The following is a 26,675-nucleotide window of genomic DNA, read 5'->3' as shown; positions in this document are numbered from 1 at the left end:
GGAGAATGTATGGTCTCCTCTAGGACATAAGTTCCCCCACTTTAGTCTTCTTCCCTCTGAACATTCAGGCTCCCCAAATGATTGTGCAGTTTCAACTACCATGAGCCTGAAATTTGTAACAAATGACCAGTGGCTAGTTTTGTTTGCTAATACCCTGCCAGTGGCCACAATAGCCCTTATAATTTGCACCAGCAGCATCAAACCTTCCAAATGGAAACAAGTTGTTTGTGATCAGATGGAACATGAAAAGGGTGGAGCTCAACCCACTTTGAAGCAGCAACCTAGCTCCATTAAGAAGTGCTTGGTCTTGGCCTCACCTATTTCTGGTGGAAAACTTCCTGGGGAGTTGCTTCAAGGTGGGCCCGCTGGATTTTGTCATTCTCCTCCTGCTTCTGTTCTCCTGTGTTAAGCTTAGGCCATGAGGGCTAGGTGATGGGAGGAAGAGGTCTAGCCGCAGTGTGAAGTTCTTGTAGATAGGAACTCAATACAGCTTAGTGATGGTCCCCTGCTGAAAGCTGGACAGCCATTCTGAAAGCCTGTTTGCCTCAGCTCAGACTTGGACCCCGGGACAGTAAAACAGAAAGAGATCACTGTCGACTGCAAATGGTTGACAAGATTGGTAATAGACAGCACCCTCCCACATCATCAAGCCCACCATTCAGCCCCAGTGCTTCACTTGCTTGAAGATTGAAGGAGGAAAAAAAAAGGTTTGGCTCTCTTGATGGAACTCACCCCCGAGCGCATCCACCCCTGCAAAGTTCAAACAAATCTGCTCCAGGCTGGGGCGGCAGTCTTGTCATGGAAGTCTCCCTCTTGGAGGCAGTTGGCCAGACCCCCTGAAACACACAATGCTTTGGCCCCGGCTCAAAAAACACCAACATTCATTGCCGACAACGTTCCCAACTACCACCCGTCCCCACCCACCCCTTCCTGGAAAGTGTGATGCAGGGTGGTGTGGGGGGGTGGGGGTGGGGGCGACTCCAACACCACCACCTGGGTCTCCTGAGCAGACCTGGATGCCGGCCCGGAAGCAGCCCTGGCCGGCTGGGTGCACAGACAGCTTCTCCGGGCTGTGTAGGGGGGTGGCCCAGCCTTATTCTCACAGTTTTCACTTCCTGCGGGGCTGTGCAGTCACGTCTGTTGGCTTGGGTCTCTGTGACCTCGGATGATATGGGAAATGGGGGGCTGGTGGGTGAAATTGGGAGGCCGGGCTGTGATATGCCACCATCCGGCTTAGGGTGGGACGCTTTGTCCCCGAAGAGGGAGGGTGACTTCCCACCACACCCAGGCCCAGCACAGCCTTTCCAGGGTCACCGGCCGTCCCCTTCTCTCCATGCAGCCCTGAAAATACAGGCCACAGGCTATGGCCCAGTCGCTGTCGGAGGTAATCTGAACCTGGCGGAGCGGCTAACACTCAGTGCTTTGTCTACTGCTGCAGGAAGTCTTAACTCCCTTTAGGATAGCTGAGTTTTGGAGACCTGTGGAGGAGGGGTGTGGAAAGTATAAAAGCATACTTTCAGAAGTTTGCTCACAAAACAGTGTCGTGCTGAAAACTTCCAGTGATTCCAACAGCACCGACTGAAATCCTACACTCCCATCGATTTCCACTAATCCAGACATCTCATCAATATGGCATGTTTTTCTCAAATGTTTCAAACTGGAAATAGATAGATGGACTCTGTCACATCTGCTCAGTCAGACACAGCACCCGGCGGCCTCAGCCAGATCCCAAAGGGAGAAGAGTATAGATGAAATCTGACTCACTCAACGGGGTCCTGGAAAAGAGGACACAAAACGATCGCTCACATAGTAGGAGAACCTGATGATAAGACAGACCTTTCTCCTTTCAGATGCTGAGGAGTCACTGAATTTCCTACTCAACACAATTCAGATTACTGAAGTGATGCAGAGAGACTATTTTCAGGTTTTCTCCAGCCAGCCTTTGTGGAGGGTCTTTTATGTGCGTGCATGCTAAATCACTTCAGTTGTATCTGACTCTTTGCAACTCTAAGAACTGTAGCCCACCAGGCTCCTCTGTGCATGGGATTCTCCAGGCAAGGATACTGGAGTGGGTTGTCACGCCCTCCTCCAGGGGATCTTCCCGACTCAGGGATCAAACCCAAGTCTCCTATGTCTCCATTGGCAGGCGAGTTCTTTACCACTATCGCCATCTGAGAAGCCTCTAGTATGTGTCTCTTATCAGGTTTCTCCTCAGCTTGGGGCTCCCTATCTGTCATTCCCCTGCCTAGGAATGCTCCAGCCTGGAGGATTTTCAACCCTCAGTGTATCTATCCCTTCCTCAGAAATGTTTCCTAACCACCTCTTTCAACCTTAGCTTAGCTTCTCCCATTTGAATTTGTTATTCTTCTTGTTACTGTTAGAGCACTTAGCACAAATGGTATTTTCATATTTAATTGTGTGATGATATATTTACCATAGAGCTCCTTCCTAAGCTAAAATCTCTGTAAAAGCAATGTTATGGGTTGAGTTGTGTTGTTGTTATTATCGTTGTCATTATTATTATTACGGGTTGAGCAATGGCCCCCCAAATATGTTCTGTCCGATTTCTTGGAACATGTGAGCATTACCTGACAAAAGGAACTTTGTAGACATGATTAGTGGAAAAAAAGTGAAAGTGTTAGTTGCTCAGTCGTGTCTAACTCTTTGCAACTCCATGGACTGTAGCCCACCATATTCCTTTGTTCATGGAATTTTCCAGGCAAGAATATTGGAGTGGATAGCCATGCCCTTCTGCAAGGGATTCCTGATCCAGGGAACAAACCAGGTCTCCTGCATTGCAGGTGATTTCTTTACTACCTGAGCCATTAAAGATCTTGCAATGGGGAGATTTTCCTGGGTTATCTGGTTTGGCTCAATGTTATCACAAGGATTCATATACGTCAAAGAGGAGAGGCAGGGTCAGATGTGATAATGGAAACAGAGGTTGGCATGCTGGGATTGCTGGCACTGAACATGAAAAAAGGGGCCACAGGCCAGGGGATGCAGGCGACCTCTTAAAGGATTGGTGACACGTTCGCCCCTGGAGCCTCCAGAGGGAACACAGCCCTGTGTCTACCCTGATTTTAGCCCAGTGAAGTTCATGTCTGATTTATGACCTATAGAACTGCAAGAGAATATATCTGGGTTGTTTAAAACCACTAATTTGACTTATGTGGTAATTCGCTGTAGCTGCAATAGGAGACCAATACAGTTATTATTATTTAACATTTGTATGCTATTGAATCCAAACCTTGACCTGAGAAGGTTATGGACTTCATTCAGTCTTGTCTGGAAACCCAACCTCATCACCTGCCCTTTCACTTACTTTGGGTCTTCTCTCTTCCTTAAACTTCCTCAGGCTTTCAATTTGCCATTCCTTTTGCTTGAAATGCTCTTCCCCCAGCTTTTCACATGGCTTATTTGAAGTGTTTGGGTCTGGAAATAAATGTCACCTCCTCAGAGACTTTCTCTGATCATCCTTCTAAACTCTCCCTCTCCACCCTTCTCTCTCTCATTACCCTATTTTATTTACTTTATAGCCTTCATTACTTTAAAAGAAGACTTAATTTTTTAGGATAGCTTTAGATTTACAGAAAAATTCCAAAGATAGTATGAAGAGTTCCCGTGCACTCTACTCCTGGCCCCAGTTCCTGTATTATTAACAGCTTACACTAGTGTAGAACATTTGTCATGATAAATGGACCCGTATCGATACATCTTAACCTAACGTCCCTTTTCTGTTCCAGGATTCCATCCAGGACACCACAGTACATTTAGTTTTCTCTTCTTGGCTGCGATAATGTTTTTGATGACCTTGACAGTTTTGAGGAGTACATGTCAGGTATTATGTAGAATGTTCCTCCATTGAGATCTCTCTGATCTTTCTCATGATTATTCTGGGGTTCTGGATTTTGGAGGAGAAAGACCACAGAGGTAAGTGCCATTTTTGTCACATTATGACTTACGATCTGGTTTGATTTATGCCCAAACATTTTTTTAAATATTTTAAAATTTTATTTATGGCTGCACTGGGTCTTTGTTGCTTTGCTCTGGCTTTCAGGTGCAGCGAGCGGCTGCAGTGCATAAACTTCTTACTGCCATGGCTTCTCTTGTTGTGGAGCATGGGCTCTAGGTGCACAGGCTTCAGTAGTTGTAGTGCGTGGGCTTACTTGCTCCAATGGATGCCAGACCAGGAATTGAACCCATGTCTCCTGCACTGGCAGGTGGATCTTAGCTACTACGCCACCGAGGTAGATCTGGTTTGATTTATGAATGTTGATATTGACCTTGGTCACCTGGCTGATGTAGTGCTTGTCAAGTTCTCTATAAAATTACTCATTTCCCTTCATTTTGATAGGAATGGAAGGAAGTCAACACACACAGTCCACACTGAAGGAATGGAGTCAAGCCCTTGTTATTTTTTAAGTTGTTGTATTTATTTGTTCAATTATGTGTTTTGGATGACTCGATTTCTGGGCTAATTCATAGTCACTCTCAGCTGCCTCTTTAACTTGCTGCTTCCAGGCAGATGTAGGAATGTCAGAGGCCTATTTTCCTGTCTCCCTCCTCACAATGAAACAGAAGGAAGTCTGGTATGTTTGGGGGGAAGGCATTTGCTTTCCTCACAGGAGAGATAGACACAGTTGTTCTATTGTTTCCTTCTTTCTGCCTTGAAAGTGGAATCCTGGAGTTGCCGTGGCCGTCTTGTGACTATGAATGACAGGCATGGTGGCAAAGTCAACATGCTAAAGATGCCAGAGTGGAGAAATAGAAAAAGCTTGGGCCTTGGATGACAACTGATGCCAACCACTGCTTATCTTTGGATTTCCTGTTATGTGAGGGGAGTTTAAGCCACACCTAGTGGGGTTTCCAATTATTGTTCAAAATGTTCTTAACTGATAAGGTAATTCTTTCAGATCTTTTTCTAAAGGTGAAGTTCTTTAAGGGAGGACAGAAACCTTGTCTGTCTTACTCATCTTTATGTTTCATACAGGGGTTGAATTCGAGTAGATCCTCAGTGTCTTTGGGCTGTATGAAAAGATGATGATAGTTTAGGGGAGAGGTGGGATCTCAGGAGATATTTCTTTTAAGAATTAGGGAGACTGGAAAATAGTTGTAGGATAATGAGAAGACAGCAGAAGAGAGAGGGAAATGGAAGGTATAAAGGAGAGAGAAGGAGAAGATACCTCATAAAGGATGGTCTCAGAAAAGGGAGAGGGATGGGATGCCATTCCCTGATAAAAGTGTGTATTGGATTATGAAAGGTCAAAAAAAAAAAAAATCAGAGAAAGGTTCTTAATTTCTTCAACCTGGGTGCATTTGAGAATCAGCCAGGAAGCTATGGAGACTCTCCCGGCAAAAAAGCATGTAGTCATATGGACATCATTTTACATTTATTTTCATGAGGTTCATGGATGCTATCCCCCCATTCACCCATGGCTTCCTCACTTGAATTTCAGTACCAGTGAAATTAAAAATAAAATGAGAAAAATTGACATCAGATTATCAACTTTTGGGGGCTTCCCAGGTTGTGCTAGAGGTAGAGCCTACCTGTGCTAGAGGTAAAGAGCCTACCTACCTCCTACATGCAGGAGACTTAAGAGATGTGGGTTCAGTCCCTGGGCCAGGAAGATCCCCTAGAGGAGGGCATGGCAACCCACTCCAGTATTCTTGCCTGAAGAACCCCATGGACAGAGGAACCTGGTGGGCTACAGTCCATAGAGTCACAGAGTCAGACACCACTGAAGCAACTTAGCACAGCACACATCAACTTTTTAGATTTAATTAATTTAATTTTGGCTGTGCTGGTTCTTCATTGCTGCACACTGGCTTTCTCTAGTTGCTGAGAGCGAGCGGGAGCTACTCTCTAGTTTCGGTGTACAAGTTTCTCATTGTCATGGCTTCTCTTGTTGCAGAGCATGGGCTCTAGAGCCCACGGGCTTTTAGTTGCCCTGTGGCATATGGAAATTTCCCAGACCAATGTCTCCTGCATTGGCAGGCAGATTCTTAACTACCAGGAAAGTCCCAGGTTGTGCGTGCTTGTGCTCAATCATATTCAACTCTTTGTTACCCCATGGACTGTAGCCCACCAGGCTCCTCTGTCCATGGGATTTTTCAGACAAGAATACTGGAGTGTGCTGCCATTTCCTTCTCCAGGGGATCCTCCTGACCCAGGGATCGAACCCATATCTCCTGAGCCATCAGGGACATTCTAGGTTATCAACTTTTAATTTTCCTAACTAAAGATATTAAAAAATGAAACAGTTGCAATCTCTGTCTTTTCATTAAAGAGTGGTTTTTTTAGGTTCAAAAAGGCAGGAAGGAGCTGATCTCAAATGGTATAGTACTTATTATTTATATTGAATAAGTTTAACATCACAGATAACTTACTGCATTTTCCTTAATAGAACCATAATGCAGGTTTATAGTTAAACAATCTGAGCTCAGCCCTGCCTCTTATGTGTTGCATGATATTGGGGAAGTTTCTAAACCCCTCTTAACTTTGATTTCTTTAGCAGCAAAAGAGGAGAAAATAGTACCTAACTCATAGGGTTGTGGTGAGAATTAAATAAGATCATGTCAGTGAACCCATCCTAACACCCAGGGATAGCCAGTTAGCTTTTAGGGAAGGATCCTTCTAAATATGGGTGTGAAAATGATTATATTAATATATATATAGCTAGAAACATACATAACCACACACACAAACCAGATGCTTGTGTTTATCTTTGTACTCTGCTTTCTCCCCCTCTTAAGAATAGTCCATAAACATCTTTCTGGTCACTGCATATTCTATGACATTATTCTAAGTGGTTACATGGTAGTCTATAAAATGATGTAGCTTCATTTATCTATCTGATCTTGTTGGACATTTAATTAATAGGAATGCTTTGTTTTATTTTGCTTTGCTTTATTGAGCATCACAGATTTGCTTTTTTTTTTTCAAATTAAAGTTTTTTGGCAACCATGCATCAAAGTTAATCAATGCAATTTTTCCAACAGCATTTGCTCATGTCCTATCTCTATGTTATGTTTTGGTAATTCTCACAATATTTGAAAATTTTTCATTGCTGTATTTGTTATGGTGATCTGTGATTAGTGATCTTCGTTTCTATTGCAAAAAGTATCTCGCTAAAGGCTCAGATGATGGCTAGAAATTTTTAGCAATAAGATGCTTTCTACTTAAAGTATGTACATTGGTTTCTACAACACAGTGCTGTTGCACATGTAATAGACTACAGTAGAGTGCAAACATAGCTTTCATATGCACCGGGAAACCAAAAAATTCATGTGACTTACTTTATTGCAATATTTGCTTTATTGTGGTGGTCTGGAACTGACCCTGCAATATCTATGAGATGTGCCTTTATTTCCAACTTTTAGCAAAGATAAACAACTCTGCAGTAACCCTCTTTCTAACTAAAGTTTCTCATAGCCGTGATTGTTTCCTAGAAAACAATTACTAGGTTAAAAAATGTTATGTCAAAGATATATGCTGTTTAAATTCATTTGCTTTATAAGGCCACATTGACTTCTAAAAATTTTGTGCTAATCTAAAATTGAAGAAAGTAGGGAAAACCACTAGACCATTCAAGTATGACCTAAATCAAACCCCTTACAATTATACAGTGGAAGTGACAAATAGATTCAAGGGATTAGATCTGATAGATAGATTAGATCTGATAGATCTAATCAGGCACTTAAGTTCTAGAGTGCCTGAAGAACTATGGACAGAGGTTTGTAACATTGTACAGGAGGCAGTGATCAAAACCATCCCCAAGAAAAAGAAATGAAAAAAGGCCAAAGGATTGTCTGAGGAGGCCTTACAAATAGCTGAGAAAAGAAGAGAAGTGAAAGGCAAAGGAGAAAAGGAAATATATACCCATTTGAATGCAGAGTTCCAAAGAATAGCAAGGAGAGAAAAGAAAGCCCTCCTCAGTGATCAATGCAAAGAAATAGAGGAAAACAACAGAATGGGAAAGACTAGAGATCTCTTCAAGAAAATTAGAGATACCAAGGGAACATTATATGCAAAGATGAGCACAATAAAGGACAGAAATGGTACGGACCTAACAGAAACAGAAGATATTAAGAAGAGGTGGCAAGAATACACAGAAGAACTATATAAAAAAGATCTTCATGACCCAGAAAACCCTGATGGTGTGATCACTCACCTAGAGCCAGGCATCCTGGAATGCAAAGTCAAGTGGGCCTTAGGAAGCATCATTACGAACAAAGCTAGTAGAGGTGATGGAATTCCAGTTGAGCTATTTCAAATCCTAAAAGATGATGCTATGAAAGTGCTACACTCAATATGCCAGCAAATCTGGAAAACTCAGCAGTGGCCACAGGACTGGAAAAGGTCAGTTTTCATTCCAACATTACTTTACCAACAAAGGTCCGTCTAGTCAAAGCTATAGTTTTTCCAGTAGTCATGTATGGATGTGAGAGTTGGACTATAAAGAAAGTTGAGCACCAAAGAATTGATGCTTTTGAATTGTAGTGTTGAAGAAGACTCTTGAAAGTCCCTTGGACTGCAAGGAGAGCCAACCAGTCCATCCTAAAGGAAATCAGTCCTAAATATTCATTGGAAGGACTGATGCTAAAGCTGAAACTCCAATACTTTGGACACCTGATGCAAAGAACCCACTCATTTGAAAAAACTCTGATGCTGGGAAAGATTGAAGGCAGGAGGAGAAGGGGACGACAGAGGAAGATACAATTGGATGGCATCACCGACTCGATGGACATGAGTTTGAATAGGCTCTGGGAGTTGGTGATGGACAGGGAGGCCTGGCGTGCTGCAATCCATGGGGTCGCAAAGAGTTGGACATGACTGAGCGACTGAACTGAACTGATACTTCTTATAACAATCTGTAAAAGTGCCTATTTCTGAACTCCCTCGTAGTACTATATATTTTACTCTTCTAAATTTTTTCTTTTTTTGAGAGAAGAAATATCGTATCTGTTATTTTAACTTATATTAACGTGATTACCAGTAAAAATCAATTTTTTCAAATGTTTATTGACTGTTAATTGTTTTGTGAATTTGCTATTGTATCTTTACATATTTTAGGAATATTTTCATTTTCTTATTGACTAGTAGAAATTCTTTATATAATAATGCTAATCTTTTGTCATTCAATTATATGGCAAAGGACTAGGTCATTTATGTTCCTGAAACCTAAAGAGAATACAATGAATAACTTTGACCATTACCTGGGACTTTGAATTGGGAAGGGGAGCTTGGTGGAAAGTCAAGGGGTTATGACCTTCTGAAGTGGTGCTCATCTCTGACCTTGAAATTCTAACTGTAGAGGGCAGTGAATAAACCAGATCAGAGGTGATGGCTGGGTGAATTGGGAGAGGTTGTCCAAAGACCTAAAGATGGCTTTGGGTACTGACAATAATCTTGTCCTTTCATAGAACTGGAATCTTTAAGTCAATTCCTGGGGTCTAATCAAAGAATTTTAGATCCACAAACAGCTGTCATTGACTGATAAGACCACAGGACTTTAACATTGCTCTTGTTTCTTATGTCAGTAGCATCTTCCTTCTGTAATGGTTCCCTTTCTGCTTATTCACATGGTACAATATTCCTTATATCCCTAGGAAGCATATTGGCTATTAGAAACAATATATTCTGTAATTATGACCTTTTGCAGAAATGCATAAAAACAGCAATGCATGTGCCAGGCCCTTAATTAGTATTTGTCACACTGAATGAAATGAAACTTCTCAAAATATCACAAAGCTACAATTCTGATATGAAATAGAAAGTTTTTCTTAAAAAAAAAAAAAGTTGTTTCAGAATGTAGGCAAAATGTGTCAATAATTGACTTTGCTTTTAGAATGTGGTCTAAGAAGTTATGGCATGCTTTATCTTTTCTCTTTCCTTCTTTTTTAAACCTTAGGTTGGTAAGGGACCAAACCCAGCAAGTTCAGCAGCTCTGGATAGAAATGGGTTTCCACTTTGTGCTGCAGTGGCAGGCAGTATTGGAAGTATTTACCTTTCTTTCAGTTTTATGAAGCTAAGTGTTTTAAGTTACCTGGATATTTGCATAACACACATTGTCCTGGGTTTGTTTGAGGGATTGTAAAGTATATAGTTTTTTTGGCTTTAAACTTACATGGCACTAAAGATGTGGAAAGTAGGGTTGGCTCAGGAGACAGATTAGACTAGGTATTATAAATACCCAAGTACGTCCCTGGATTAGGGTCTGCTATTATAGACTTCAAGGCTTTCTGATTAAAGCTAGGAATACTATGCTGAATTATGTTGCTTTCCATTGGTGCTGCTGCTTTCTGCCAAGCCAAGTTCATGACAAACTTTTGCCTGTTCTCAAACTGATGAGAGGAGCCAAGACTTATAGAATACCTTTTTTCATATATTTGGTGCCAGGCGCCACTTTTCATATTAACTCACTCAATCCTGATAACAAAGCAATAAGAGAGGTTGTATGAGGGCAGTGAGAGTTGCTGTAACAAAGAAACCCTAACATTTTATTGGCTTAATCTAAGAGATGGTTATTTCTTATCCCATAAACTCATCTACAGGTATTTGATAAGGAGGTTCAGGGACCCAAACTTCTTTACTCTAATAGCTTTCCAATACCATGCTGCTGCTGCTGCTAAGTCGCTTCAGTCGTGTCTGACTCTGTGCAATCCCATAGACGGCAGCCCACGGGCTCCCCCGTCCCTGGGGTTCTCCAGGCAAGAATACTGGAGTGGGTTGCCATTTCCTTCTCCAATGCATGAAAGTGAAAAGTGAAAGTGAAGTCGCTCAGTCGTGTATGACTCCCCGTGACCCCATCATGGACTGCAGCCCACCAGGTTCCTCCACCCATGGGATTTTCCAGGCAAGAGTACTGGAGTGGGTTGCCATAGACTTCTCCAATACCCTAAGAGCCCCCAAATCCTTCTCTTTTCAGCTAGCAACTGGAGAACAAAAAAGGAGAAATTTTTTTAATTCATGAGGCCTGAAGCAGTGCACATTTTCTGCTATGACATTTGCCAGAGCTCAGATATATGGCCTCATCTAACTGCTAATGTTTAAGAAATATGGTCTAGCTGGATTTCCAGGTAAAAGAGGAAATGGTCTTGGAGAACTATGTATCTGCCACAGCCTGTCCTTTGGTTACCAAATAACCTTACTCACCTAACCCCTTTTCCCACACAGACGACACACTCGTCCCCTCCCCAGAGGAGACGACCCAATGTCCTTTACAGTCATTACATTCAGCTAAAACTTCAGGATTTCTGGGTGGAATGGGGACTTTTCCCATCAAGATGGAGGGTTTGCCTCATTGTCCATCAACCTCTGACTTGAAAGGACAAGCTGCTGTCTCTGCCCCATTCATATGCCATATAAAGCGTTGGGCGAGAATGAGATAAAGTGACACACATGCCCATTTGGAAAGGAAGGAGTGGGAGGCACACAGCACACAGCCCTGGTGATGGTGGAGTCCTGACGCGAGCACGTTGTGGTGGCCCCGTCCTGGGTGTAAGAGTGAGTTCCTTGGCTGCACCCTTCTTATCATACCCTTCCCTGTCCTTTGCTCTCTCTGGTCCACCTCTGCTCTCTGGAAGGCTCTTCCTCAACTGTTATCTTCCATGGCCAACCAATAGGAACATATGGGATATTGGGGGGCCCATCGTCTTTGAGGACTGCATGGCTTTGGAAGCCCACTTCCTGCTTGGACAAGTTTGGAGACTCAAGGATTGCTTCAAGGCCCTCACTGTCAAAGACCTTTAAATCTAGGCTCATTTTTCATTGACAATGTGATTCCCTAAAAACATAGAAACCTCCAATCTTTGCTTCTCAATAATTCCATGATCAGAAGTTCATACAAAAGTTTTTTCCCATATAGAATTTTTCAAGTTTCATCTGTTTCTTTGCTTCCTCATTAATGCCTTTCTCTTGAGTGGCTTGATGGACAGGGAGGCCTGGCATGCTGCAATTCATGGGGTCGCAAAGAGTCAGACACGACTGAGCGACTGAACTGAACTTGAGTGGCTATCTTGAGAGTATCTCAGATAATAGGCAAATGGGAAAATCACACTCTTACTCAGATCTTTGTCAGTAGGTGTGAGTCACAAAGGGCCTTTGGCTCTCAGATAATCTTACTATATGGAATCCAAACGTAGTAGGCTTTTATATCCCTTTGGATCCTGTGTTTCTGGATTCTCTAGACTCTTTCTCTTCTTTCAAAAATTAGCTAGTCATTCCTGAACATACCCCTTTCTTGTAACTCATTGTTAAGAGCAGAGTTGTGCAAGTAGCTGCTGCCTTAATCTTGGGCCCTGGATGCCTCACTCAACTTATCCTGGTCCCTGCCCTGGGAAGGGTCAACACACCCTATTACTCTGACTCTTCCCAACCACCTCCCCTGAAACTAAAGGCTTATCAGACATGCTGTCTGCCACTGAAGGCAGTGTTTTATAAAACAAGTCTCCTTCTTTCCAGCCTATTATGTCACTTTCCTCACCAATTGCTACTCAACTGCTAAGTCATACGATATTATTTTAGCTTTTTGTTGTGGCAGTACTCCACTTTTAGGTACCAATGGTGCCTTGCTTGGCACAGCTCTAGATGCTATAACAAGCCTTGGCATTTCAGTAGCTTAATCAAATAAAAGTTATTTCTTCTCACAGTCAACCCAGTGTAGGTATCCTCTACATGATGCTTCATGGCCTCAGGCTACTGCCATGAGTCCTGCCATGCCCTGGGGGCAAGAAATCCTCAGCTTCCAGGCAGTAGATCAGTAGAGACACAGAGGATCATCCATGGGAGGATTTTAATGTCCAATCCTGGGAGTTCAATTCTGTCCACATTCCGCCAGACAGAACTCAGTCATATCCACATCTAATACAAAGGGAGCTGAGGGATGTCATCTATAGTCGTATGCTCAGTGAGAAGGACCAGGCTTTGATGAACACAGAACAAACACATACAGCACCAGAACTGAGCCACCAAACGGGTTGTCCTTTGTGTCTTCATGGCATGATGATCTCCATAAAGTACAGATGTGTCCTTACAGAGGTCCAAGTGCTTGACCACACCGGAGAGTGAGCCAGAGTACAGAGGAAGGTTTTGTGTATGTGTGTGTGTGTTTTGTTTAATGGTAATTTACTGCAACCATCTCTTAGGGGTAGTTTCTATAAAGATAGAGACTAAGGTAAACTTGACATGCACCTTCCGCCTCCACTTTTTGTCTCTGAAGATGGCTCAAGGATTCCTCCCCCCACCATTGATGTGTCTGATGCCAGGGAGCTGGGGCTGACAGACCATAGGGAAGGTGTGTCTGGATGGGAGCATATCAAACTAAGGGATCGGGCAGCCATCCCTTTAGAAATGCTGAGTGGTGGTGGTTTCCCCCAAAGCAGGGCTTGAGTATATGTAGTTTGGAGGAATGATCCAGAAGGCACAAATAAGGAAGTACGAGAGGTAAGTCGGGGCAGAGAGAAATCCCCAAAGCAGGTTACACTCAGGGAAAAAGGCACTCAGTTCCAGTGGGGACCTTCTGAGAAACAAGGTGGAACAAGCTCAGCACTGTACCCCTGAAATCAAGGAGGCTGGGGCATTTCCCCAGTAAGTCCCATTTGTGTCACTGACAGTTGGCCCCAGAGCACTAAGCATCCTCTCCCCCATCTATGGGTTGTGTGTACAAACAGTCTAGTGAGCTCCTGTGACGGGTATAAACAAAGACCTCTCTAGGCACTTGAGAGGAGAAGTGGTCGGCTGGCCCTGGAGCTGTCCACAGCTGCAGGGGGACCCAGGTGGGCCAGGGAAACTGGAGCACCTGCTACAGGTGGGAAGAGGCACAAGCAGCGGGAACTAAGAACCCTGACGTACCACAGCCTCTGAAAACCTGCCTGCTGCTGCTGCTGCTAAGTCGCTTCAGTCGTGTCCGACTCTGTGTGACCCCAGAGACAGCAGCCCACCAGGCTCCCCCGTCCCTGGGGTTCTCCAGGCAAGAACACTGGAGTGGGTCGCCATTTCCTTCTCCAATGCATGAAAGTGAAAAGTGAAAGTGAAGTCGCTCAGTCGTGTTCGACTCTAGCGACCCCATGGACTGCAGCCCACCAGGCTCTTCCATCCACGGGATTTTCCAGGCAAAAGTACTGGAGTAGGGTGCCATTGCCTTCTCTGAAAACCTGCCTAGCAGACATCAAATACTATATCTCTTTTTTGGGTGGAACCAAACTCTGCCTCCCTCATGTCCTAACTCATATTAGCAGCCAGCACTGACTGAATATTCATCAGGTGCCAGGAACTGTAAAAGGGCTTGACGTAAGTCATCTCATTTTAATATTCATTGACCATCTTCCATGTTCCACAGGAGAAGCAAGAGCAAGTAAGACTTACTCCCTGCCCCTAATTTAAACTCTGGCAGGAAGGCAAATCTTGGCAAAACCCAAGATTTTGCACAGCAAAGGCTATAACGACAGCTGCTGCTGCTGCTGCTAAGTCCCTTCAGTCATGTCCGACTCTGTGCAACCCCAGAGACAGCAGCCCACCAGGCTCCCCCGTCCCTGGGATTCTCCAGGCAAGAACACTGGAGTGGCTTGCCAATTCCTTCTCCAATGTATGAAAGTGAAAAGTGAAAATGAAGTTGCTCAGTCGTGTCTGACTCCCAGTGACCCCATGGACTGCAGCCTACCAGGCTCCTCCATCCATGGGATTTTCCAGGTAAGAGTGCTGGAGTGGGTTGCCATTGTCTTCTGCATAACGACAGCAGAAGGGTTACAAATAATGAGGAAGTTTATGAAGCATGAAACTAACTTCTGAATGGTGGATCAGGAGTTCTTGAGGAAGAAAGAGGCATTTGCCTACCCTGGAAGGATGGGCATATTCGGGGAAGTACATTTGTAGACAAAGCTACAGAGTGTTTGGGAAGGTGGAGGGGAAGGAGCCAGGACGAAGGTGAAAAGGAGGACAATACGGGCATTGCCAGGAAGCTGTCGCAATACAATCATACCCAGGAGTGAGACAAATCCCTAATCCAGATGTGATGTGAAGGTTGGAGGAAGCCAGATCAAGCGTGAAACTGGCGGACGGAGAACATATCCAGTGGAAAGTATGTGGGAGAGGAGAAGTTTGGGGGAGGAGGGAGATACAGTGGGGTGGAGGGAAGTGATTCATTCAGGAACAGTGCTGTGATTGCTAAGTGTCTGTAGCAATCCATTCAGTTGCTCACTACCCTTCATTCATTGTTTTCATGTATTCAACAAGTATTTATTGAACACCCACTATTTCAGATACTCGTTTAAATAATGGGGATACAGTAAAAAACCTCTGACATCATGGAGCAGACACAGACAATATCATAGAAATGAAATATCTAGCATGGCAGGTCATAGGTGGTATGGAGACTAAGTTAGGGGAAGCAGGTGGGCAACAGGAGTGCTATCTGGAGAGAAAGGTTGGTGTTTTAGAAAGAGTGGTCAGGGGTAGTCTCCATAGGAAGAGAAACATTTGAACAAAGACCTGAAAGAAAGGGAGTGAGCCACGTGGCTCCCTGAAGAAAGACTGCAAGGGCAAAGACCCAGGTGGGAATACGCCTTACGTGGCCCAGAAACAGTAGGGAGAACAAGTAAGGCTGAGCAGGGTGAGTGAAGTACATAATGGTGTTGAGGTCAGAGAGAAGAAGGCAGACCAGATGGTAAAGGTCACTGGTCTTCAATGGGGTAGTACCATCTCATAATTAATGTTTTTTGAAATTCATGGAGATGTTTTTTACTATAGTGTAGTTGCGCCTGAATGTTAAAATACATATTTTCTTGCAGAGTACTTTCTCTGAATTTGTGCCTTTATTTATTTACAGTGAAAAATACTTGACATATGATATTATGTCAGTTTAAGGTGTACTCATAAGTGATTGGATATTTACATACATTACAAAATACTTTCTGTGTTAAGTCTAGTAACCGTATGAAGTCTGTAACATATCATACAAAATTCTTACAATATTATCGACCATATTCCTTATGGTTTATTCCAATTCCCAAGGCTTATTTACCTTATAACTGGAAGTTTGTACCTCTTAATCTCCTTCTCCTATTTAATCCTCACCCCATCTCTCTGGCTGGCAACCACAAATCTTTTTCTCTTCATCGACAAGACTGTTTTTGTTTTCTTTGTTTTGTGTTTTAGATTCCACTTATGAGTGAGTCTGTATGGTATCTATCTTTCTCCAGCTGCCTTATTTCACCTAGAGTAGTACCCTCTAGGTCCATTCATGTTATTGCAAATGGCAAGATTATTTTTACAGTTGAGTGATATTTCATTTTGTGTTTGTGTGTGTATGTACAAAATATCAAGTCAAAATGGAATAAAAGTTCACCCTTATTTGCAGCCATAAAATTATTAGAGTAAGTATTCAGATCTTAAACAGGGATTTCTTCTAGTCCAGCCTAAGTATTCTTAAAAGACTGTAGCATCTCTAGGTCAAACAGTATGTTTAACCTCTGAATCTGTAGGGCATTACATCTAGGAGATATTTGCAGAATGAATATTAGTTAAATGAATACATTCTAGTATATTTTTTATGATATTTTTATTAGGTATATTTGTAATGTGGTGTAATCACATATCCATTTCATTTATTTCCTAATTTTTACTTACTATTTTATAATTATATATATATACTTCATTAACTATCATTTTATGACTGCATTATCTACTATATGGATGAACTGCTGTTCTATTTTCTACTCTTCATTATTCAACATTAAGACTCTTTCAGTCTATCGAAATAATAAATAAAACATCAATGAACTTTTTTTCTTAACGAGCTCTTTAACTGTTTTAGATTATTCCAGTGGGGTGATAAGATTTCTTGATCAAAGGTTATTATAGATAGTCAAAATATTTACCCATATCTGTTACTCTACTTCTTTTGCACAAGTAGGAAACCTCATTTCTTAGCCTACTTGCCATTGGGTAGGAGTAACTAGTTCTGGCCAATGAAATGTGAAGGGAAGTGACATTAATAAATACTACCTCACTACCAATCTGAGATCAGTAAGTTGAATGAGTAAGACGTAAACCTTTGTTATGATAATCTACTGGGATTGTAGAGTTAATTTGTTATCACAGCTAACCTAGTTTATCCTGATGATTACATAGACTTTGAACCTTATTATGGATTAGAGTGTACATTGGAAAATTGCACAATGGTGTAGGTACCAGAATGAAGCAGGGCAAAGGCTAATAGAGTTTTGCCAAGAGAACGCACTGGTCATAGAAAACACCCTCTTCCAACAACACAGGAGACAACTCTACACATGGACATCACCAGATGGTCAACACCGAAATCAGATTGATTACATTCTTTGCAGCCAAAGATGGAGAAGCTCTATACAGTCAGCAAAAACAAGACTGGGAGCCGACTGTGGCTCAGACCATTAACTCCTTATTGCCAAATTCAGACTTAAATTGAAGAAAGTAGGGGAAACCACTAGACCATTCAGGTATGACCTAAATCAAATCCCTTATGATTATACAGTGGAAGTGAGAAATAGATTTAAGGGGCTAGATCTGATAGACAGAGTGCCTGATGAACTATGGACAGAGGTTTGTGACATTGTACAGGAGACAGGGATCAAGACCATCCCCATGGAAAAGAAATGCAAAAAAGCAAAATGGCTGTCTGGGGAGGCCTTACAAATAACTGTGAAAAGAAGAGAAGTGAAAAGCAAAGGAGAAAAAGAATGATATTCCCATTTGAATGTAGAGTTCCAAAGAAGAGCAAGGAGAGATAAGAAAGCCTTCCTCAGCGATCAATGCAAAGAAATAGAGGAAAACAACAGAATGGGAAAGACTAGAGATCTCTTCAAGAAAATTAGAGATACCAAGGGAACATTTCATGCAAAGATGGGCTCGATAAAGGACAGAAATGGTATGGACCTAACAGAAGCAGAAGATATTGAGAAGAGGTGGCAAGAATACACAGAACTGTACAAAAAAGATCTTTACGACCCAGATAATCACGATGGTGTGATCACTCACCTAGAGCCAGACATCCTGGAATGTGAAGTCAAGTGGGCATTAGAAAGCATCACTACGAACAAAGCTAGTGGAGGTGATTGAATTCCAGTTGAGCTATTTCTAATCCTGAAAGATGATGCTGTGAAAGTGCTGCACTCAATATGCCAACAAATTTGGAAAACTCAGCAGTGGCCACAGGACTGGAAAAGGTCAGTTTTCATTCCAATCCCAAAGAAAGGCAATGCCAAAGAATGCTCACACTACCGCACAATTGCACTCATCTCACACGCTAGTAAAGTAATGCTTAAAATTCTCCAAGCCAGGCTTCAGCAATACGTGAACCATGAACTTCCAGATGTTCAAGCTGGTTTTAGAAAAGGCAGAGGAACCAGAGATCATATTGCCAACATCCGCTGGATCATGGAAAAAGCAAGAGAGCTCCAGAAAAACATCTATTTCTGCTTTACTGACTATGCCAAAGCCTTTGACTGTGTGGATCACAATAAACTGTGGAAAATTCTGAAAGAGATGGGAATACCAGACCACCTGACCTGCCTCTTGAGAAATGTGTATGCAGGTCAGGAAGCAACAGTTAGAACTGGACATGGAACAACAGACTGGTTCCAAATAGGAAAAGGAGTACGTCAAGGCTCTATATTGTCACCCTGCTTATTTAACTTATATGCATAGTACATCATGAGAAACACTGGGCTGGATGAAGCACAAGCTGGAGTCAAGATTGCCGGGAGAAATATCAGTAACCTCAGATATGCAGATGACACCACCCTTATGGCAGAAAGTGAAGAGGAACTCAAAAGCCTCTTGATGAAAGTGAAAGTGGAGAGTGAAAAAGTTGGCTTAAAGCTCAACATTCAGAAAACAAAGATCATGGCATCCGGTCCCATCACTTCATGGGAAATAGATGGGGAAACAGTGGGAAACAGTGTCAGACTTTATTTTGGGGGCTCCCAAATCACTGCAGATGGTGATTGCAGCCATAAAATTAAAAGACGCTTACTCCTTGGAAGGAAAGTCATGACCAACCTAGATAGCATATTCAAAAGCAGAGACATTACTTTGCCAACAAAGGTCCATCTAGTCAAGGCTATGGTTTTTCCAGTGGTCATGCGTGGATGCGAGAGTTGGACTGTGAAGAAAGCTGAGCACCAAAGAATTGATGCTTTTGAACTGTGGTGTTGGAGAAGACTCTTAAGAGTCCCTTGGACTGCAAGGAGATCCAACCAGTCCATTCTAAAGGAGACCAGTCCTGGGTGTTCATTGGAAGGAATGATGCTGAGGCTGAAACTCCAATACTTTAGTCACCTCATGCGAAGAGTTAACTCATTTGAAAAGACCCTCCCTGATGCTGGGAGGCATTGGGGGCAGGAGGAGAAGGGGATGACAGAGGATGAGATGGCTCGATGGCATCACTGACTCAATGGACGTGAGTCTGAGTGAACTCTGGGAGTTGTTGATGGACAGGGAGGCCTGGCGTGCTGCGATTCATGGGGTTGCAAAGAGTCAGACACAACTGAGTGACTGAACTGACTGACTGAAATGCAGGTACCCAATAGATATCTATTAAATAAATCAACGAGATTAATAATATGTGAAAATACCAGTTCCACTGTTTTATCAACAGCAATGAATTTACTATTTGATTTTTCTTGCCAATCTAGTAGGCAAAAATATCATCTTGGCCAACAAGAAATTTGCCAATTTCTTTGCTTATTGAAAAGGTTGAACATTTTTTTCATTTCTTAGCCATTTCCTCTTTTGAGCCTTATTTGTTTAAAAATCTTTCATTCATTTTTCAATAACTATTCATTGAATGCCTTCACCATTCTGGATATTGGGGCTATCATGGTGAATAGCATTGCTATCATAGAACTTTTATTCTGGAGGGGAGAAAAATGACATGTAAACAAATGCTTAACTATTTTGGGGAATGGTAAGTGCTGTGAAAAATAAAGCAAGGTCAGTAGCTTAAAGAGAGACTACGCATGTTTTCCCACAAGGTTCTCATGCAGCATCTTTCTGATAATATCACTTGTGAACCAAGGGGATGAACTAGGAAGATATTGGGAAGAGGGATGTTGCAGGCTTTGGGAACAGCACATATGAGAGACTTAAAGGCAGGGACATAACCTGGTACTTTGAGGATGTATCAAGAAGCCTGTCTGGCTGAAGCAGAGTGAGCAAGGGGAGAGCAGCAGGACATGAGATTGAAGAGGTAACAAGATGGACCATGAAGGGTCACCTTAGCAATTGTTAGGCCTTTTGACTTTTCCCTGGAGTGATACAGGAACCACTGGAGGGTTTTGAGTTGAGGAATGACGTGACATGACTTACTATTTAAAAAAGATTGCTCTGGCTTCTCTGTGGATGAAGTGATCAGGGGCAAGTAGGAGGAGACCAAGTGTGAGGATTTTGCAATATTTGGATGGAAGATGATGATAACTTAGCCCAGGATGACATTGAGGATAAAGTGAGAAGGGGTCAGATTCTAGATACCTTTTGTAGTAGAGATAATAGGGCTTGATGATTGATTGGAAATAGGACTGAGTGAAGGAAATGAAGCAGTCAAGGATGATTGCAAGGTTCTGATTTGAAAAAATAGAAGGATGCAGTCTACTGTGTTCTTTATTCCTCTTTCGAGCCATATTTGGTATTTTAAATGACTCCAGAAAAAGCCATGTCAGAAATTAAAGGAACAGTGTACTGGTGTGGGTGTGGTGCTCACTTCCCAGATGTAGGCGGAGGTTGATTGAAAGTGATCATGGTCTTGAGTCAGCTCCCTTCAGCAGTGTAGGGCTCCCATCTTCTCTGGCTCACCTTGCCATATCCTTCTCTCTTCTGGAAACATGGCCTCCTGTGTGGCTGTCTCTGATGGCAGCATCAGGGATTTATTGACATGCAGGTGAACAAGCCATTGAGGTGAAGAACCACAAGAAAGTGGTGCTTTTATTTCTGAGTGAGGACAAGAAGATCCTCTGGGAGGAGGACCAGGAGATCCTGGTGGGTAATGTAGACCAGGCTGATGATGACTACTTGCCCACTTAGGCAGGGCACCACTGGAGGAGGACTGCCACTATATCCTCTATGATGCAAACTAGAAGACCGAGGGGAGTGAAAAGAGGATGTGGTACTTATCTTCTGGACCCCTGAGTCTGCATTCGTTAAGAGCAGAATGATCTATGCCAGCTCCAAGAACCCCATCAAGAAGAAGCTGAAGGGGATCAAGCATGAATTATGAGCAAACTGGTATGAGGAAGTCAAGGACTACTCTACCCTAGCAGAGAAACTGGTGGGGGGTAGGGACAGTTCTGTTTCTCTCTGGAGGGCAGCCTTGGTGAGCCCCCTCCAGCTCCCTGCCTGGAGTAGAGGGCAGCCCCAGACCTACCCACTGGGGTTGCAGGCTGCCCGCTTCCTGACCTGAGAGATCTGGGGGATTCCAACTGGGGGAAAGCAATCTCTTTATTTAGTCACCAGACAGCCCCCTACCTCGTGGACCTTCCTCTTCCTCCCTCCATCCCTGGTGGCCTGGCCTTCCTAAACCACTTTTAATCTTCTGATTCCTCCTGAGGTAAAGCAGACCAAGTGCCTCCTTAGTACTGCAGTTCAGGGAGGGTCTGTATGTTTTCAGAGACACTCTCCTACTCCCCACTTATTTCTCCTCCTTCCCATACTACCACCTTCTAACCACAATAGCGAGGCTGTGCTCATCTCTTTAGTTCTGTGTGTAAAGGGAAAGTCGAAAAGATGACCTCACCCTTTGTCTCATGGTTGCAGCCATTCATGGAAGCAGGACCAGTAAGGAACTTTCCATTAAAACACTCATATGTACCTGAGTGAGCACACACACAATTTTTTTTTTCCCTCAAATGTGATCTGTTTATTGACCATGGCCACAGTGATTGGTTTGGGGTTGGGCATGTGACCTTTGATGATTCAATCAGAGACCCAGGACTTTCACTGAATGATTTGGGACGGCTGTTCCTGCTAGAAATGAACAAGGAAGAAAGCTTGGCTCCCTGAGGCTTATAGTAGTTCTCTGGTTCCTTTGATAGAAACCAGCCTTAGAATGAACTTGACATCGTGGAAAGGAGAGAAAAGAGATAAAAAGAAAGGTTATTTCTTTGTGTGTTTGACATGGTTGAGTCACTATATCCATCCTCCCCTAAAATCTGTCCAGAGATGTTCAGTTACAGGAGCCAACAAGCTCCCCTCTCTCGTGTACATCAGTATGGGCTGTGTTTTCTGTTACTTGCCACCAGGCACCTCCTGCCTGCTTGGAGTGGCTTTCCATGTACATGCTGTCCACAGTTCTCAGGCAGAATGCTCTCACCACCTGGTATCTCAGAACACAGGAAACAGTCACCCCAGAAAATCTGCAAACCATTTGAGGCTTAGGTTCAGAGAGTTACATCATGTTCTGAGAGAGGAAAGACCACCTTTGGAGAGTACGCCATCCAAAATCCTGGAGGAATGGATCCCAGGAACTGTCAGAGCCAAGAACATCACCTGGCATCAGTTGATCTCAGCTGTTTCCCGAGCAGTGAGGGCTGGGCATCCTTTCTGAAATGGAGGGTCTTTGGCAACTTGCTTCTGGATAGTGATGTGTTTATGGTCATATCCACCAATTGCCGGAAGTGTGGGGTGGAAACTGATTCTGAATGCACAGTCTCCTTGAATACCAACATCCTGCTTCATTATTTGTTTCTGAAAACCTTTTACCAGTTTGTGCTCCTTTCAGGACAGTTTGGGATCATGATGAACAGGACTACCTGGGCTTCTTCTTTCCTCACTTCCCTGGGGCTGTTGAACCCCAAGGGGTCCCAGGGCCGAGTTCAGCTGGCAGGTAAGGGCCTTACATTCCAGTCCCAGTAAATCCTCTGCTAGGAACTTGAGATCTTCCAGGATTGCTATAGGGTGGGCTTCGCAGAGCCTGTCTCCCCAGTTGTCTTGATTGTCATCAGTTTGAAAGGAATTCTAGTCTAGTGACCATAAGCATCAACAGCCTGCTGCCAGACTGTTGAGATTTGCATCTTAGATCCACCACCAAGGACTGTGCAAATGACCTTACCTCTCCCTGCTTCAGCTTCCTCCTCTGCAAAATGGAGATAATAAAACCAAACAAAAACACAACTATCTCTATCTCCTAGACTTACTTGGAGGAGACATGAGTTACTATGGTCTTTGAACAGTGTCTGGCATCAGTGAATATTAGCTGTTAGGCTGCCTGTAACTTGCTACTAAATAATGATACAGAAACACCAAAGCAAAAATGAGTTGGGAGAGAAGAAACAGAAATGCCTAGAAGCAAAGACTACCATTGAATATCTGACAAAAAAGAGACTGGTCGGGGTGCCTTTCGACAAGGCTCAGTCTCCTCTCTCCAGCCAGGGTGGAGTCTCTGGGCTGGAACCAACAAGAAGGAAGGGGAAGCCCAGCCACCTCCTTCCTGTTGCCGTGGCCAGCAGCCCCTGTGGCTTTTTTTTTTTTTTTTAATACTGCATTAATATTCCTCCTCCTCATAACTACCACTCCTCACTTTAACATTGAAGTTTGCAGAGCTCTTTCATACCTCTCTTTATTCCCCTTCCAAAATGATACTCAGAACCAGGTAGAATCTATTGTTTTCCTATCTCACCGATGGGGAGAACAGGTCTTAGGCTTGCCATCCAGTTTCAGTAATATTCAGAATATGCAAATATTGTGGATTCTTTCTCCATGTGTGTGTGTATGTGTATATACATATATGTGTACATATAGATGTAGTGTCCTAGGGCACAGTTTGCAAACAACACGCCTACTTGATTTCTCGGAGCTGACTTTTCTGCCCGGTCATTATAAACGTGTTTGATGGATGCTCTGATTGACTGAGAACCTGGGAAATTTATGAAGTTAATTAGAGGTATACTTTGTGTCAAGTGAAAGTGAAAGCATTAATCACTCAGTCTTGTCCGATTCTTTCTGACCCTATGGACTGTAGCCTGACAGACTCTTCTTTCCATGGGATTTCCCAGGCAAGAATACTGGAATGGGTTGTCATTACCTTTTCCAGGGCATCTGCCTGACCCAGGGATTGAACCTGGGTCTCTTGCATTGCAGACAGATTCTTTACCTGCTGAGCCACCAGGGAATTCCTGTGTCAAAGTCACAGTCAGATAAAAACAAAGTACTAAACCTCATATCTTAGCCCCTAAAAATATTGATAACAGTAAACTGGATAAATGGATACCTGTTAGCTGCTCCTCAATCAAATTCCCAGAGTACAGACCTCTGTACACACACTGACCCTAAATATCACATGTCTCTTTCTGCCAGGGTTTCTTACTTGCAAGTATTATATTTTTTATTTTAGAAATTTTCTACAATTAAAAACTGCATTGCTCTTCTTTTGTTTTAATAATAATAATGCGTAATTCATACTGAACATCACATGTGCTAGGTATTGCCTTAAGAACTTTATTAAATCATTTACTTCTCACAGAAATTCAGTTAGGTGGTCACTATTACTTTTCTCCCTTTACACATACAATTACTGAGGCACAGTTTGCTGCTGCTGCTGCTGCTAAGTCACTTCAGTCGTGTCCGACTCTGTGTGACCCCATAGACAGCAGCCCACCAGGCTCCCCTGTCCCTGGGATTCTCCAGGCAAGAACACTGGAATGGGTTGCCATTTCCTTCTCCAGTGCATGAAAGTGAAGTCACTCAGTCATGTCTGACCCGTAGCGACCCCATGGACTGTAGCCCACCAGGCTCCTCCGTCCATGGGATTTTCCAGGCAACAGTACTGGAGTGGGGTGCCATTGCCTTCTCCAGAGGCACAGTTTACCTGCCTCTATTAGGTTTAAACTCAGGTAGTTTGGTTTCAAAACCAACACACTTAACTACTATATTAGTCTACCTGACTGAGGTAGAATTTTAATAACACGAGCAAAGCTAAAAAGTGGGAAAAAAAAGTTTAAGTATAATTCTAACACTCAGATATAACTACTGTTAACATCTGATGTATATTAAGGACTATAAATCAGGCAGGTGGTGAGGTGGAAGGGAAGCATATACCAGAATTATTTGGGGAGTTTTTTTAAAAACACATATGCTTAAAGTTGTCTCCCCAAGGAGGAAGGGCAAGCATGAGGATTTGGTGGAAAAAATTAGGTGTTACTAAAATAAACAGCCTCCCCTTTTCCCTTCCATGTTCCAAATACAATCCTCCATCCCAATTGAAAGCCACTGGTGTTTCTTTGCAATCTTTTTTCTCTGCACAGCTACATTTGTATACACAAAAATACACACTTATTATGAGGGACAAGTCAAAAACAAATGGTTGTAAAAAAAAATACCAGGGCAAGCAAGAGATGCTGGCTCATAGTAAGATAACATTCCTAATTGGCCTGGATTCTTACTGTACCTCCAGTGCACATCAGTGAGACAGAGTTTCCAGGTTGGAACCCGGTAGGCTTTTCGGCATTAATCGCTCTTCCTGTGAATTTGTTGTTTTGTGATTTGGCAGGTGGAAGGAGCCAAGTTATTTTTCTGCCCAGGTTCTCCCAGGGGCCTAGTACCCTGGGCTGATTTGTGCTTCACCGTTTTCCAGACACAGCTCCGTGCCAGGGCCCTGGATGGCTGCCTGGGCGCAGAGCATTCCCTGTGCAGGCGAGCCTGAGAGCCTGGGGAGAAGAGGCAGGGCGAAGCCAGCAGAATGCCTGGTGTGTTTAGGAAAGAGTGAGAACCTGAGCCCCTAGGGAGAGCCGGAATGCGGTGCTTCCTGTCTCGGCTCTGTGACAGCCCAGTGTCACCCCTGTGACCCTATGCCCTGGTGTCAATTTACTCTCCCGTCCCCTCAGTGGACTGGGTGCTCCTTACGGCAGGAGGCAGGTCGGTTATTTTGTCTTTCTTCCTCTTTGTATCCTGACTGCCTGGAATGGCACCTGGAACAGAGTAGGAGCAGCAGCTCCTTGTAGGAATGAATTATAGGTGTGACTACAGCCAACATCCAGGGCTGCTCTGTGCCTCAAAGGCAGCTTAACAAAACAGTTTCCCATCCAATCTTCACAACAGCTCCATAAGGGAGAGTCTAGAGCCTATTAACTAGGCAGAGAGAATTTGAGTAACTTGCCCAAGGTCACACAGATCCGTGGCTGGCTGCAAGGAAACCCAGGAAGCTGAGCTCCAGAATTCATATTCTCTGTCTCTCTTTTTAAAAATGTATTTATTTGGCTGTGCCAGGTCTTATTTGCCACATGTGGGATTTTTAGCTGTGGCACATTGGATCTAGTTGCCTGACCAGAGATCGAACCCGAACCCCTTGCATTGGGAGCATGGAGTCTTAGCCACTGGACCACCAGGGAAGTCCCCTGAGTTCAGGTTCTTAATCCCTACCCTGTGCTGCTTCCCCCATGCTTCCCCCTCCTTCAGCTCATTGGCCAGTTGTGAAATGTGCATGTATGCTCAGTTGTGTCTGACTCTTTGTGACCCCATGGACTATAGCCTGCCAGTTTCCTCTGTCCATGGGATTTTTCCAGGCAAGAATACTAGAGTGGGTTGCCATTTCCTTCTCCAGGGGAATCTTCCTGACCCAGGGATTGAACCCATGTCTTCTGTGTCTCCTATATTGGTGGTTGGACTCTACCACTGAGCCACCTGCGAAGCCCAGAGTGATCACCTAAAGTTT

At 43.4% G+C, this 26,675-nt stretch overlaps 1 protein-coding gene and 1 pseudogene across 2 annotated transcripts in view; both read left to right on the top strand.

Moving 5' to 3' along the window:
• Positions 1–3,908: 3,908 nt before the first annotated feature.
• Positions 3,909–26,675, top strand: part of ELK3 (ETS transcription factor ELK3) — a 177,166-nt gene continuing 154,399 nt past the window's right edge. For both annotated transcript variants that reach the window (XM_044941482.1, XM_044941481.1), the window contains exon 1: positions 3,909–3,933. The gene's annotated coding sequence lies outside the window, so the exon portion shown is untranslated. The remainder of the gene's footprint in view (positions 3,934–26,675) is intronic.
• On the top strand, positions 19,447–24,646 carry LOC123333250 (annotated as a pseudogene).

Source organism: Bubalus bubalis, chromosome 4 (genome assembly GCF_019923935.1).
Source record: "Bubalus bubalis isolate 160015118507 breed Murrah chromosome 4, NDDB_SH_1, whole genome shotgun sequence".
NCBI classification, from domain to species: Eukaryota; Metazoa; Chordata; class Mammalia; order Artiodactyla; family Bovidae; genus Bubalus; species Bubalus bubalis.
The sequence above is the reverse complement of the archived record's forward strand: the minus strand, read 5'-3'. Positions and strand labels throughout refer to the sequence as shown.